The 13,325-nt window shown below is 39.0% G+C and overlaps 1 protein-coding gene across 5 annotated transcripts in view; it reads right to left on the minus strand.

The window, feature by feature from the left end:
* PPP1R12A (protein phosphatase 1 regulatory subunit 12A) overlaps window positions 1–13,325 on the minus strand; it is a 122,735-nt gene that overhangs the window by 64,329 nt on the left and 45,081 nt on the right. The window lies entirely within an intron of this gene.

The raw sequence follows: 13,325 nt of genomic DNA on the forward strand, positions 1-13,325 counted from the left end.
AGTCATCAATGTTTCAAACTAAAAGAACATTTACTGCTTTTTTAAATCTGTAAGGCTACTTCAAATTTCCTTTTTCTAAAATAAGTAAGCAAAAACTAACTTTGATTTCCTCTGCTGATGTTTAATCGATACAGCTACGTGGCATACAAAGAAATTAGGACAGTTTAATAAAAATCTACAACCATGGCCTTTGATATCAAAAAGATATAAAAGAAAAAGATGCTTTTTGCCAGGCTGAATGCAATGGAAACGTAAAAATCTACTGGATTCTTGCAGTCATCTCCTTATAAAACCTTTTGCTGTAGCAATGAAATTTGTATCTTTTGTAATTCATTTGTTGTGATGTTCAATAGAGAGCTACAAAAGAATAATTCTGGAAAATATGACTGTTAATTTACACAATATTCTTGTAAGTGCTATTCAAAATATAAATAAAAAAGAAGGAAACAGTAACTTGAGCTGTATAATGCTTATTTTTTGGAGCCAAAGCTTTCAAGTGATGATATTCAAGCTAAAGCATCTCTTCCAGATACTTCCATCGTCTAAGTAAAAAGAACTGCAAGTATCAGACAAATATCAGAAAAGACAAGAGCAGGAAAATAAAACTGTTCGTGATACTTTTGCCCTGATGTTTCCATGACAAGCATTATGCAGCCCAGGTAAGACTGGAAGAACAAGTTTGCTCTGTGATAATGTTGTTCTATGAAGGTAAAAATACTTCCATTTGAAATCTGCGTTTTAGGAATCCTCAATATTCCTCAATTGAAATACAGACTGAAGTTAGCAACCTTGAAAAAAGGTGACATGTTTACTTTAAATAATTACTGTGCAACCCAGACTCTCCTATCACTTGTCAAAAATACATTTCAATGCTTTTCATGAAAGGTTGGAATCTCAGCATCTCTGAGACAATAATTAACTCTGTATGAAAGCCAAACAGTACTAACCCAAACTAAGCTCAGGAACTGGAAATTAAAAATGTTACCTTACAACTTGGCCTACAGTTGGCCAAACAAAAAATACTTTGGATTTTCTAAACTTCAATAGCTGCAACCAACTAGATATGGTCAGGAAACATTTTAGCGTTATTTACTGCAGCAAAAAAAGAAGGACATCTGTTTACATTCGAACCTTGTCTCAGTTCACAGTATCTGGAAACAAGTTTACTAAGTAATTAGGGATATAATTAACTTTAAGAGCTTGCTGAACCTGAAGGTCACAAAAAGCAGGGCAAGCGAGAAGCACGGCAGAGCAGTGGCTCCTGAATGGATTTGGTTCCTTACCTGCTGCCTGCTGAGCTCATGAGGAAGTCAGCAGTGAATCCAAGAGCTACTTTCTGCCTCCTAACACCATCGGACAGGGCCCTCTGACCCCAAAATCTGAAGAGATGGCCCATCCTAAGACCTTTCTGCTGTTTATCCATGTAAAATAAGCATGCCTACTTCAGCCTTGCAGAGAAATAAGACTTAAAGTTAGCAAGGCACCAACCAACAGCACAACTGGACTCCCAAGGCCTTTTAACCAATTTCCCATTTCAGCTAATCCCGGCTGTTTGTTTCTTTATACCCATAGATGATGGAGTTCCTATTAAGTCCATGAGAGCCCCCAGTGAATGGCAATACGGAGGCAAAACCAAGAAAGTGTCACTGCGCTCAGACAGCGGTGCCATCAATTGGAGACATGAAATCCAATTCTGCCAGAAGGTAACAACTGACAGAAGGTAAAAAAAAATTAAAAGTTTCAAATCATTGGAATATATATTTTAATGGACTCCTTTTAAGACAACTTTCAGCAAATAAAGTCTTAAAAAACATTTAGAAATACATCTTTGTAGATGATTTAAATTCTTTTCAAAAAGACATGGGTATGGGGCCAAAGAAGCAGACATTCAAGCCACATCTTACAGATTGAAGCTCTAAAATGTTAAGATTGCTGTTTCAAATTTATTTTTTAAGTACACTGAAGCTGTAACACTTGATTCTTTTGAAGGCTTCTATTAGCTTGAGTGCCTGGGAATATTTCTTTAAAGAATCAGTGCCAGGGAAGTTTCACTTCTAGGCTCCTAAAAATGTTAAAATTAACTCAGTCTGAAGTGGAAATGATAACTAAAACTCCCTAGGCTTTCTCAAAACTGTTTTTGGTTTGTTTTGTTTTGTTAGATTTAGGGGGGAAAAAATTAATATTTAAGGGCAAGGCAAGGTAAGCTATAAGTTGTTCAGGCTGTACAACTCACCAAGGGATTAAATCACAGCTTCCATATGATTCTTACGGTGAACTTGTCAATGTAACTGCTTAAAGTGACAGATTAAAGAAAAACACAAAACACAACTTCAAATAATTCAAAGCTGAAGCTAATTAATACCCAACGTGACTCAGAGGTCTCAGGAAGCACGGCGAGTGCTTGCCCACAGAGGTGACATGGGGTGTGTGGCTCTGCACAGCGATCCTGAGACGTTCTGAGCACCAGCCTTCAGACAGTTCCCCTGCTCCTACCTCTGCACAGGTGAGATAGTCCTGCAGTTGTCTCTTCCCCTGAGTCTACCTACAGATGCTCTGACGTAGGAAATGAATGCTCCAAGCGAAATACCGTAAGCAAAATGATAAAATTTCATTGGGCTGAGAATATCTGCTCTGAATAATTTCAAGGCTGATGCAGTGAGAAAATCAAATGGTTTGAGAAACAAACTAGCAGGAAGCCTTATTCAGTTTTATTGTGCAAAACACAACTGATGCCAACAAGTCATAGCTGCACCTCAACCTTCTGTCTCTGAACAATCAACACTGAGTAGAAAGGCTGAGATAAGAAAGGCTCCTCCAGTGTAACTTAAACCACGATTGATCCATCACGCATTTTTAAGGTTATTTCTCTTTGCAAATCTTAGCAGATTCTCTCATCTTTCCCATTTGAGAACAAAAAGCTGCAACAGGAACATTCACCCTAAGAGCACTACAAGCTGCTACACAAAACTCTGCGGTAAATAAGGCCAGCTAGGATTATTTGGCAAAACTTGCTGATTACTGCTCCCGAAACACATGAGTGAAGATTTGCAGCTAGTTGATATCAACCACAGATGTCAGGTGAATTTATGATTTCTTCTGGAAATTGTTAAGAGCAGGGAATTTCACATAGCTAGAAACATTCTTTAAGTGATTAAGAAATCACTGCTGGGAAACTTAAACCAATTGGAAGTGATGATTTCTTTTCAATTTCCACTTATTTAGCCCAAATTTGAAAGTATGTTTTTCCTAAATTATGGACTGATTTAGAAACGGAGTGATATAGAAACGTATTTAGAAATGTATGCAAGAGCTCTTCCAAATACAGCAAATCCAGCTTGTTCTCATTCTCAAATCTGCTACGAAAGCTTCTTCATCACACACACAACTCTGCTTCAGAATCATTAAGTACCCCCAATGTGATCCAAGCAGTACGTTACAGTGACGAGAAAAAAAAATCCCCTTAGGCAAACAGCTCTTTCTGTTGATTCTGAATAACGTATTCACATGAGAAATACATTTGTGCTTTTGAAGAGTACTTATGAACACTGAAACGCAGCAGAACAACACTGAGCTGGCTGTCCCTAGCCTCCAATGTAACTTGCTCACCCCAAGGAAGCACAGCAACTAAAAACAAATCACATCTGTTTTCCTTTTTAGTATGCAAGAACATGGAAGAAACGGTGCAGATAACTGTATCTGGTTAGCCTTAAGACTTCCTGAGTTCCAACAAAGCTATGAAAAAAGACAGCAAGAAGCTCTAGAGGTATTTGTACGTAGGCAGCTACCTAAACCTTAACAGGGCAAAGATGAAACAGTAAAAATTCCTACTTGCAGCATATGAAAAGGAACTAAGCCTACATATTTTACCGTATCCATATAGAGGAAAAGACACATGAGGGGTGGCAGAGCAATGTGTAGGTGAAAGTAAACAGTGACTGAGAAGAGGAAAATAGGAAACACAAAGAAAGCTATATAGGGAAACACATGCTAGAACCTAATCCCACCCCTGCCCCCCAAATAAGAACTGCAGCCTGGTAGTGCCAGGAGAAGTACAGTGCAAAAACTTCATCGGGAATGAAATCAAATGAAACTAAGATACTTTTCAAGTGCACATCAGATGTTAGTTTTGTTGTACGTTTATTCCGAAAAATTAATCAACACTTTCTCTACTGGCCAGTGAATGCATGACATTTATTCAAGCTCAAGCATATGAAATGTTGTGGGAATCACTTTCAAAACTAACACAGTTGGTTAAATAAAAGGAAAAAAAGAATTTCAATTAATCAAGTGTTGAGATACGAGACCAACATGTTTGGAAGTCCAACGTTCTCAAAAAATACTAGAAATAAAGAAGTGACACACTGCAACATCTCACAATAAAAATACACTGTTTTTCAACCACAGATGATAATTGGCATTTTTTTTTCTAGAAATACTGCTTTTTTATATAAGGCTGATTATCTGTTTTGCATCTTAGAATGCAAAAATGATTAGCTTTGAAAATGTCTTGTTACAACTATGAGTACAGTAACTGTACTACATGATGGTCTCAGTGCTCAGAATGCTTTCCTGTAGCAAATCCTCCAGCGTTATGGTGTCATCAAGATGAATACTTTGGGCTGACTTACACTGGTTTAAAAGAAGAGCAAACAACAGCACTGAAGCAGAAAAGGAGCCAGAAGGGAAATCATGCCGCCGCACACCCTCCTCAAGTGAACATTCACCAACCAGAAGTGATGGCAGAGCCAGATCAGTGTGCCTCCTGCCTTTTGCCAAGGGTAGCACTGCTGCAGGTCAGAATCTGTGATGCTACAGGAGACTGATGTCTTTCTGTTACACTGAAAGTTATGAGTTCGGACTTAACTTGACAAACTTATTTTCCTGCAACAGTGACGTGTTGGCATTTATGCCAGAGAAATTTAAACCAAGATCAATTCTGAAAAACCCTTTTACTGTACTTAAACAAATATAAGCAAAGATATAATCTCTACGCCATAGAATTTACCTTGTTAATAATCAAGTTACACAATACTACAGTGACCAAATCTCAGTATTACAACATTGCTGCTGTAGTGCAGCTTTTAGCATCATGGAGCAGCACTGAACTCAGTCCGACTCCTCGCTAGGAACTGTCTGTCCATCTGCAATGTACAGCAGCCGTTCACCTGCTTGGTCCACTTCAAACTCCCTTGAAAACACATTTCCTCCAAAGGAACCCTCATTCTTCATTCAAATATTTGATGAACAGTATCCTCATGTGCAATCAGAAGGTCCCAGTAATTCCTGTTTTTATACTTTTATCTTGTCATACGTGCTGTTTATAAACAGAATTACATTTTTGATCTCTGTATCTGAATTGTATCCCAGTATCTCCAGTCCAGCAGCCCCACATCTCCATGGACACCACATGTCCATAGGCATGGATTTCAGAATAGTTCCAGCTGCCTTAATCCTGCCTCAGTAAGGGATAAGAAGACTAGAAACATGTACACAGATCACAATCATCTTGCACTGAAATGACGTAGCTGGGAACATCCAACAAACGACACAGCTTTAAGAAAGGACAAATAGGTGCACAAAAGGCCTTAGTGCCATTAGAAAACTTAGTGCATGCTGCAGAAGAGGATCAAGCTCAAAATAAACACATTTACGCAAAAGCTTAAAGAAAACAAAAGCTGAAGTACAGTGAAGTGATAACCTATACCACACCCATGTTTTCTCCTAGAAAACAACACTTGAAACCAATACTCCTACGTATTTGTCACTCAGCTGCTCACATTTAATTAACTTCAGAATTCATAGGTAAGATAACTACTGTTAATTGTTCTTGGGATACCAATAAAATCTATGTTCTGGGATAAACAAGATCTTTCCTATGCATATCACATCTTTGTATCATATCCTATCAGTCTTGCTTGAGCAGGATTTTTTTTTAACCTCAGCTGCACTTTTAAACTCTTTTTCAGCCAAAAAATTAGGGCACTTTGAGCTTTATGCTACGCATCTGTCCCTTGATTTTTCATTAGACCCAATAAATTACACCCTTCTACTCAATCATACAGCCTTGCAGAAGATATCTCTAAACTGAAGAATACATTACACCTACTTTTCTAAGAACAGAAAGGCAATATGCTTACAAATAAAGTCACAAATGGCAATGCACACAGTAATCCCATCTGAAGAAGGCAGCTATAGAGCACACACAGTTTTTGTGCATCGTACAGTGACAGACAGCCTTGGCTGAACAAAGAGGTATCAAATCAGGCAGGCCATATAATTTCTGCTAACCTATCAACCATATCTTAATGTGCATTTCTGCCAGTTGGTTTATATTCAAATGCCAGATCTACTACTCAGCTACTCAGCAATAAAGACTAAACTCTTCCACGTAATGACATGATTTTAAAGAGCAGATTTCACCATCAACCTAAACAACTCAATCAGTGTTTTGTTATTCCTAGGACATATGCACATACACAAAAACATACTGAAAACAGTACACTGCCACGGTACATCTTCATGAAAGAAAAAGCCAGTTGATATTAACTCAACGATCTTCAAGTTTGACTGTTCTTTTCTATTATGGAATTTAGCTTTACCTTTGTAAAGGTCTCATGAGAGTTTGCAAGAGGAGGAACTTCCACGCTCCTGATAATGAATGAATGCTATAGTTGGGGGGAAAAAAAAGACTGCAATGCGAGCCTGTGCTGTTTCTTCCCCTGCTGACCAATAAACAATCCTGCAATATCCTTAATCTTCTTTTTGCCAAACCCTCCTTTCAGAAGGAAACAAGGCAGCAAACAGAAGAGCATTAACTGAAACAATCTTTCAAAGCTTCAGTGATCTTTCCCCAGCTATCAAAACAAACATCCACCTTTACCACTGTCAAGTTGTAAGGAGTCAGTCATTCTTCCAGAAAGCTGTTATTCCGTGGCTGGAATAATTTTTCTTTCCCTGCTTTTATTTTGCCACCTGATTAGTTTTACAACATATCCTTCTGAAGTCCTATTCTCATTTCCCAAGTGGGTCGTGTTAAGGTTCATCTTAGGTCCTTTTTCATTTTTATCACAGAATGGTTTGGGCTGGAAGGGACGTTAAAGACAATTCAGTTCCAATCCCCTGCTGTGTGGAGGGACACCTTCTACTACCTCAAGGTGCCTCAAAGGCCATCCAACCTGCCAAGGGATGGAGCAATCACAGCTTCTCAGGACAGCCTGCTCCAGTGCCTCACTTCCCTCATAGTGAAGGAATTACTTTTGTAGCTAATCTAAGCCTCTTCTAGTATAAAGCCATTGCCTCCTGTCCTATCACCACACTCTGATGAAAAGTCCCTCCACAGCTTTCCTGTAGGCCTGCTATTTCTTTCCAGTAATACCTTCATGCCTGCAGATGATCAAGTTAACGAAACTTGGAAAAAAACTAATTAGAAACTGCTCTGAAAGCTGCACTGTGGTTCCACCATTCTGAGCTACTGCAGAAGGACATCCAGAAGCACCAGGTGGCTCGGGCTTGTGATGTGGGGGAACAAGGAGAGACTTCAGCTCAGCAGAGTAAGCGTTCCACAGGCAGGTTTCTGCTCGGAGGTGCCTGAAAAGCAGCCCAGACTCTTTTTTTATTTTAAATGCCTGCAAATCTGTGCCAACTGCTGTTGGCAAGCCAGATCAGCTCACTGATCCAAGAAAGAATAAACTTTTGAAAACCCCTGCAGCCTAGTCTTATACTAATGGTTACCATGCTGCTGTGTGATTGTTAGCTACTGCTAGAGGAGGAGTAAGAGTCCCAAGCCTACAGAGGAGGGGAGAAAGCAAAAAGAAGGAATGGCTGCCTGTTTCTGCAGTAGTCTCAAGCTAGATCACATTAAGCATATGGTGAAAATGTCTTGAATTCCCTTCATTATTTGTTGCTCAATGAGCATTGGAATCACCCCTGTAACAGGGGCGGGAATCCCTATCATCCAGTCTATGCAGCAGTCCTTTTAAGGCAGTGAGAACTTAAAGCAGAACACCTAGATTTGAACATCCATGTATTCAACTGCAGGATGGCAGGATCTTCTCTCAGTCCCCTGAACACAGGACAGCAATCACTTGTGCAGTCTCACTGGGGTGTCACTAAAATAGAGCCATCCTGGGACAAGGGCTTGCTGAGGTCTCAGCAAACCAGTTTGGCTGGGTTCACTTACAGGCGGCTGGAGCCCACAGACACAGACAGGCGCCAACAGCAAGACAGTGGCTACTCAAAAAAAAAAAAAAAGCCTTTTAAAATGAGCTTTACACACTGGGGAAAGGAGGTGAGGCAAAGGACAACACTTTTGACTCCTTCATATTCTTTGAATTATTCAGACAGTTAATACCATGCACATCATTCAAAATAAAAGCAAAACAATTACCTTCATGTTCTGCTTTTCCTTCCTGTGCTTATAATTCTTAACAAGAGAACAGTGTTTTTGCAGACAAATTAGTGTCTTTGGAGGTGCACAGCATTATCACTTTGTTAGGAAAGGATATGTTAAGCCACCAACAAGTCTGGGAAGGAAGAAGTGGAACTTCTAGCTGTTAAGTTCTAACTGAGGAATACTATGAGGGCTGCTCTGAAAGTAATGCTTCCTATTTTACTGTGCTGGTCCACAATATCAGAGGTGGATCCTGGTGGAATGGCAGAAGCCATGACTGAACCTCCCCACCAATATTCCATTATGTTTCGCTGCTGCGTGACAGATGGCAGTGAAGAAGCAATCTGACAGAATAGTGGTTGACATGGAATTGCGTATGAACCAAAGGTGTATTATTCAATTCCTCAGTGTGGAAAAAATGGCACTCACTGGCATTCATCAACGCTTGCTGAATGCTTATGAAGACCAAACAGTGGATGTGAGGCACAGTGAGGCAGTGGGTGGTGCCTTTCAGCAGCACTGACAGCAACATGAAGACAAGCCATGTTCCAAATAGCCATGCACGGCTGTCACACCACAAAATGAAGAAAGTCTCCATCAGCTTACCCATGCAAATCGGTGGATTATGATCAGAGAACTGTGTATGGAGTTGAATATTGGTTTCAATGTGTTGGAAATAATGGTGGCGATGCAGGAATATCACGAAGCTTGTCCCAGATGTTTTCACAGAGGAACAGAAAGAACACCATATGTGAGTTTATCAGAACCTAATGAACCAATATAAGGCTGAAGGCAATGATTTCCTGGATCGTATCATCACCGGTGTTGAGACGTGGTGTCAGCACTACAAGCTGGAGTAAGAAGAGCAGCCCATGGAGTGGCAACAGGTGAATTCCCCACGAAAGAAGAAGTTCAAGAAACAATCCTCAGAAAGTAAAGTGACGTGCACTGCCTTTTTGTGTAGGAAAGGGGTGATCGTTATGCATTTCCTGGAACCTTGACTGCTTCACTGCTATGCTGCCTAAGCTGAAAGTTCCAATGTGCAGAGTCAGTCCAGAGAAAAAGTAAACCTTTCTCTTGCAGCACAGACAAAAGTGTAACTGCCAGATGAATAATTAATTGAATTTAATTACATGGATTTTTGTTTTTTGCTTTTTTTTTTTTTAAAAAAAAGCTTTTCATACATTTTTCTGAAAGATAAACATTCTTCCATTCTGGCAAAAATGAAAATACATTTGTATTTAAGCAGTAAAACTATACAGTAGCCTGCAAATGCTCACAAGCAAACTCAAAACTCAACCCCACGCTCAAAGCTAGGCACTGTAAATGACCCACACGAAAGTACACTTTCACACATAATTTTTCAATAAGAGAAAAATTGAGAGAAATCTGGTACAACACAAAGTGGTGTAAAGAAAAAGTATTTTAAAATTCTGTTGCCTGAATACCACTCTGCATTATTTCCTGATACACTAGTATGTTTTTTCTTGTCTTCTGCATTCTGAAGAGTAATGTGTTTATTACCCAATACTAATACAACATAGAGGCTTTTAAACTGCAGAGGAATTCCATCATACAAATCAATTTGTTACATTCACCTGAACAGTTCTATTAGATGTGTTCATGCTTCTGTGAAAGCTGAATTTAAGGCTCCTACCTATTAAACAATATCTTAAAGAATGCAGATACAACATTTCTGCCAAACGGCTTCTGCATTAGTTTGCTTCCCCATAACTGTAATTTTTCAAAGCATTTGATGTTGAAATTTTCGTCTATACTAACAAACTGAAGGCAAAGAAAAATCTCCTTCATAGAAAGCTTTCTGTATAAGAAAAAGAAAATAGAAACAAGTACAAGGAGATCATCCTACAGAAAACCCACCTGTTTTGGCAACAATATCCAACACATTCATATTACTATTACTTGTAAGCTAATTCATATGGTCATAAAACAGATGAAGTGTAACTTACAACGCTGACGTTTCTTAAAGTAGAAGACACACGCATTTAAAGGAGACAGGAAGCACACTCAAGAGAAGAACAACATTCCACAGAAGCTACAGACTGAAATGGGACAGGAGATGCTGCTGGGAGATGTTACAGAACTGATGTGTGCACGATGCACTGGGACTGGGAATATATCTGCAGTGTGCAAGCCTCTGGCAAACAGCAGCATATGCACATCAACACATAGAGAGATGATCGGCAGTTCTCTGAAAGCACGGAGAGATAGGAATGATCCTACACTGATCTAACAGGCACACGATCCCCTGTTAACCAGGGAGTGATTCTGTGCCATTTCCATTTACTGTACAGAATACGAAATTGCTGCTAATAGCAAATGGATAGAATGTTTAGAAATAACATCTGAATTGTAAGACGATGGTGTACTGATTTAATTATAAAGCAGTATGAGCAGAAATCTTTATCACTCTATAAGACAGTACATTATCCATCGCGGTATAATTCTACGGAGGTCAAAGAAGCATCAGAAGAAGCTTAGGATTTAATGATTCACTTTTTTTTTTTTCTCTCTGAAAGCAGAAAGAAGGCTTCACATCCTATTAATGGATCTGCAAACTCCAGCACAACATATCCTGGTTAGATCTCACAGAAGGGCCCTGGTTAGTGATCAGGCAAGAGTACCATGCATCACTAACAGAACTTCTGCTTTCTTTCCTCCACTTTCCTCCCACTTCTTTTAAGCCTAAAGAGCAATGCACACAAATGCACAAAGAATATTAAGGTTGCAAGTGTGTACATATTCAACATAAAGAGAAGATACTTAGAGTGAGAAGTTCCCCATAATATGCTGTAAACACATAAATGCCCTTCATAGCAGAAAAGATGCCAATTTCCTAACTCTGTATCTTACATACAATTTTTGACTTTGAGAAATGAAATCCTGAAAAAATAAACTATTCTATATAGTGTTGATTTTTTTTCTTATGAGTTCTAAAAATATATGCATTGTAAACAAAATCACAATATTAACTAAATCAGCTTATTTGGAGGATTTTACAAACTATGCTGTTCTAAGAGAAAAGTTCCACTATTCACATTTGAGGGAAGCCCTCAGAACACCCGAGGTGGCAGCAGAGAAAGCTAAAGCAGATTGCTGAGTTCCCAGTTTGATGGTATACAAATCTGCGCATAAGGTAGAAGTCTTAGAGAAGGAAAAGAAAGGAAACACAAGTCAGACTCTCCTTGGTTGTTTACTAATAAAGCTGGGAACACCAGAACACATTCCCTGATCCTTTTTTTCCTCTATTTCCTTCTGAAAAATAGGAAATGAGCAGAAATCATTGTACAAAAATACCAGTCCACATCATAAGGGACACAGAAATGCCAAGCTACTAGCTGTATTTTTTTCTTTCAGAACTTTAAATATGATCTCCATAATTTATCCAAAGATCCAATCTATCCAAAGAGCTCCTTTTCTTGAACAAGACAATTTACTACTTAAAATGATACATATTGGCTTCAGCCACAGACATACACTTTTGTGCTTTCCAAGAAAGGTATATTCTTAGCGGAACAGATGCTGAATCCAATGTGTGCCACACACCAAACAAAATTCCTAATGCATGTAATTTCTCACACAACCCTTTCCCCTTCCCCAAGTTTTGCCTGAGCTGCAAATTCTGTTGTCAATTTTGTAAACTATTTGAAGCTGAGCTCACTCCTGGAGGGGTAGTCAGAAGGAAATCTGAACTCCCCAGGCCATTCCAGATCTAAACTCCACACCATTTAAGTCAGGTTACCCCTCTCTCTTTGATGTACATGGGAAACAGTTTCAAGAGCCTATTTCTAAAATTCCTTGCACCTTAAAAACCTCGATCTTCCAGCAGCTTAGATGTCCCATATCCTGCAGGATTATACTCCAATAATCTCACTTCTTTAAAGGACATTTCAGGAAAGTATGTCAACAGGTCCTCTCAAAGACTGAGGGAATAAAAATCACTGGAACCTTCAGAAATATTATAGGTTTCAGATTACTAAGGTTTCTTGTGGACAAGGGAATGCATTTCTCCTTCCTCCCTGCACAGCTGTGTCTAACCTAGGTTGCAATGCCAAATAGAGAACATTTACTCAACTTTTTCCTATTATGGAGAAAAGCAGGTGTTTTACCTCTACTATACTGAAGAAAGGCATCTATTATCTCAGTTTGTAGGGAAATTCTTGTCATAGTATGGCCAACAAGTCAACACTTCCAACATGCATGCAAGAGAGATTACAGCATCAAACATCTGCTTAGTGTAGAAAGGCAGATTACAGAAGTCAGCAGTCACAGTGTCCCGGTTACATAAGGAATACACAAAGCACTTCAACCTTTGAAAACCAAAAAAATAAAAAAAAATTCACAGGGAAAATGAGAAACAAAAGAATCTCCAGAACTTCTCCTTTCCTTTCAAATTCGAACAACCAAATCTCTCACACTCACCAGAAAGAAAACCAATAAACCATCTCCTGAAGTTACAAATGTCATCCTTTTCAAATGCAATCAGTATATCAGAGTAACTGCATGATAGATTACTACCTTACATTTGATCCAAGTCCTACATAGGATCAAACACGACACAGAGTTTAGCAGAATTAGTCAAGTCTGCATATACCCAAAGGGTATTCGAAAAACACCGCTACCCTCCTTACTGCAAGAACAGCATTCTGAACAACACATGCCCCACAATGTCTCAGATCAGTCATTGCTTCAGGTTAAGAAATACAACCTCTGGAAAAAAAATGATTGTAACGCATCTTCAGAGGTCCTCAACAGGCTTAGAAAATAACATCAAAGCCACTGCTGGAATTCACTGCCGTGTAAGCCTTAACTAATGCCCTAACAGGCATCTAACTTCAACAGTAAGATTCTGTTCTACGGCCAAAATACTTAGCAGAAGTCATCAATTCATACCACACCTGAAAAACAAAAGTTT

This window comes from Centrocercus urophasianus, unplaced genomic scaffold, assembly GCF_019232065.1.
Source record: "Centrocercus urophasianus isolate 14NV4802_14NV808 unplaced genomic scaffold, USGS_Curo_1.0 seq_15, whole genome shotgun sequence".
Classification (NCBI taxonomy): Eukaryota; Metazoa; Chordata; class Aves; order Galliformes; family Phasianidae; genus Centrocercus; species Centrocercus urophasianus.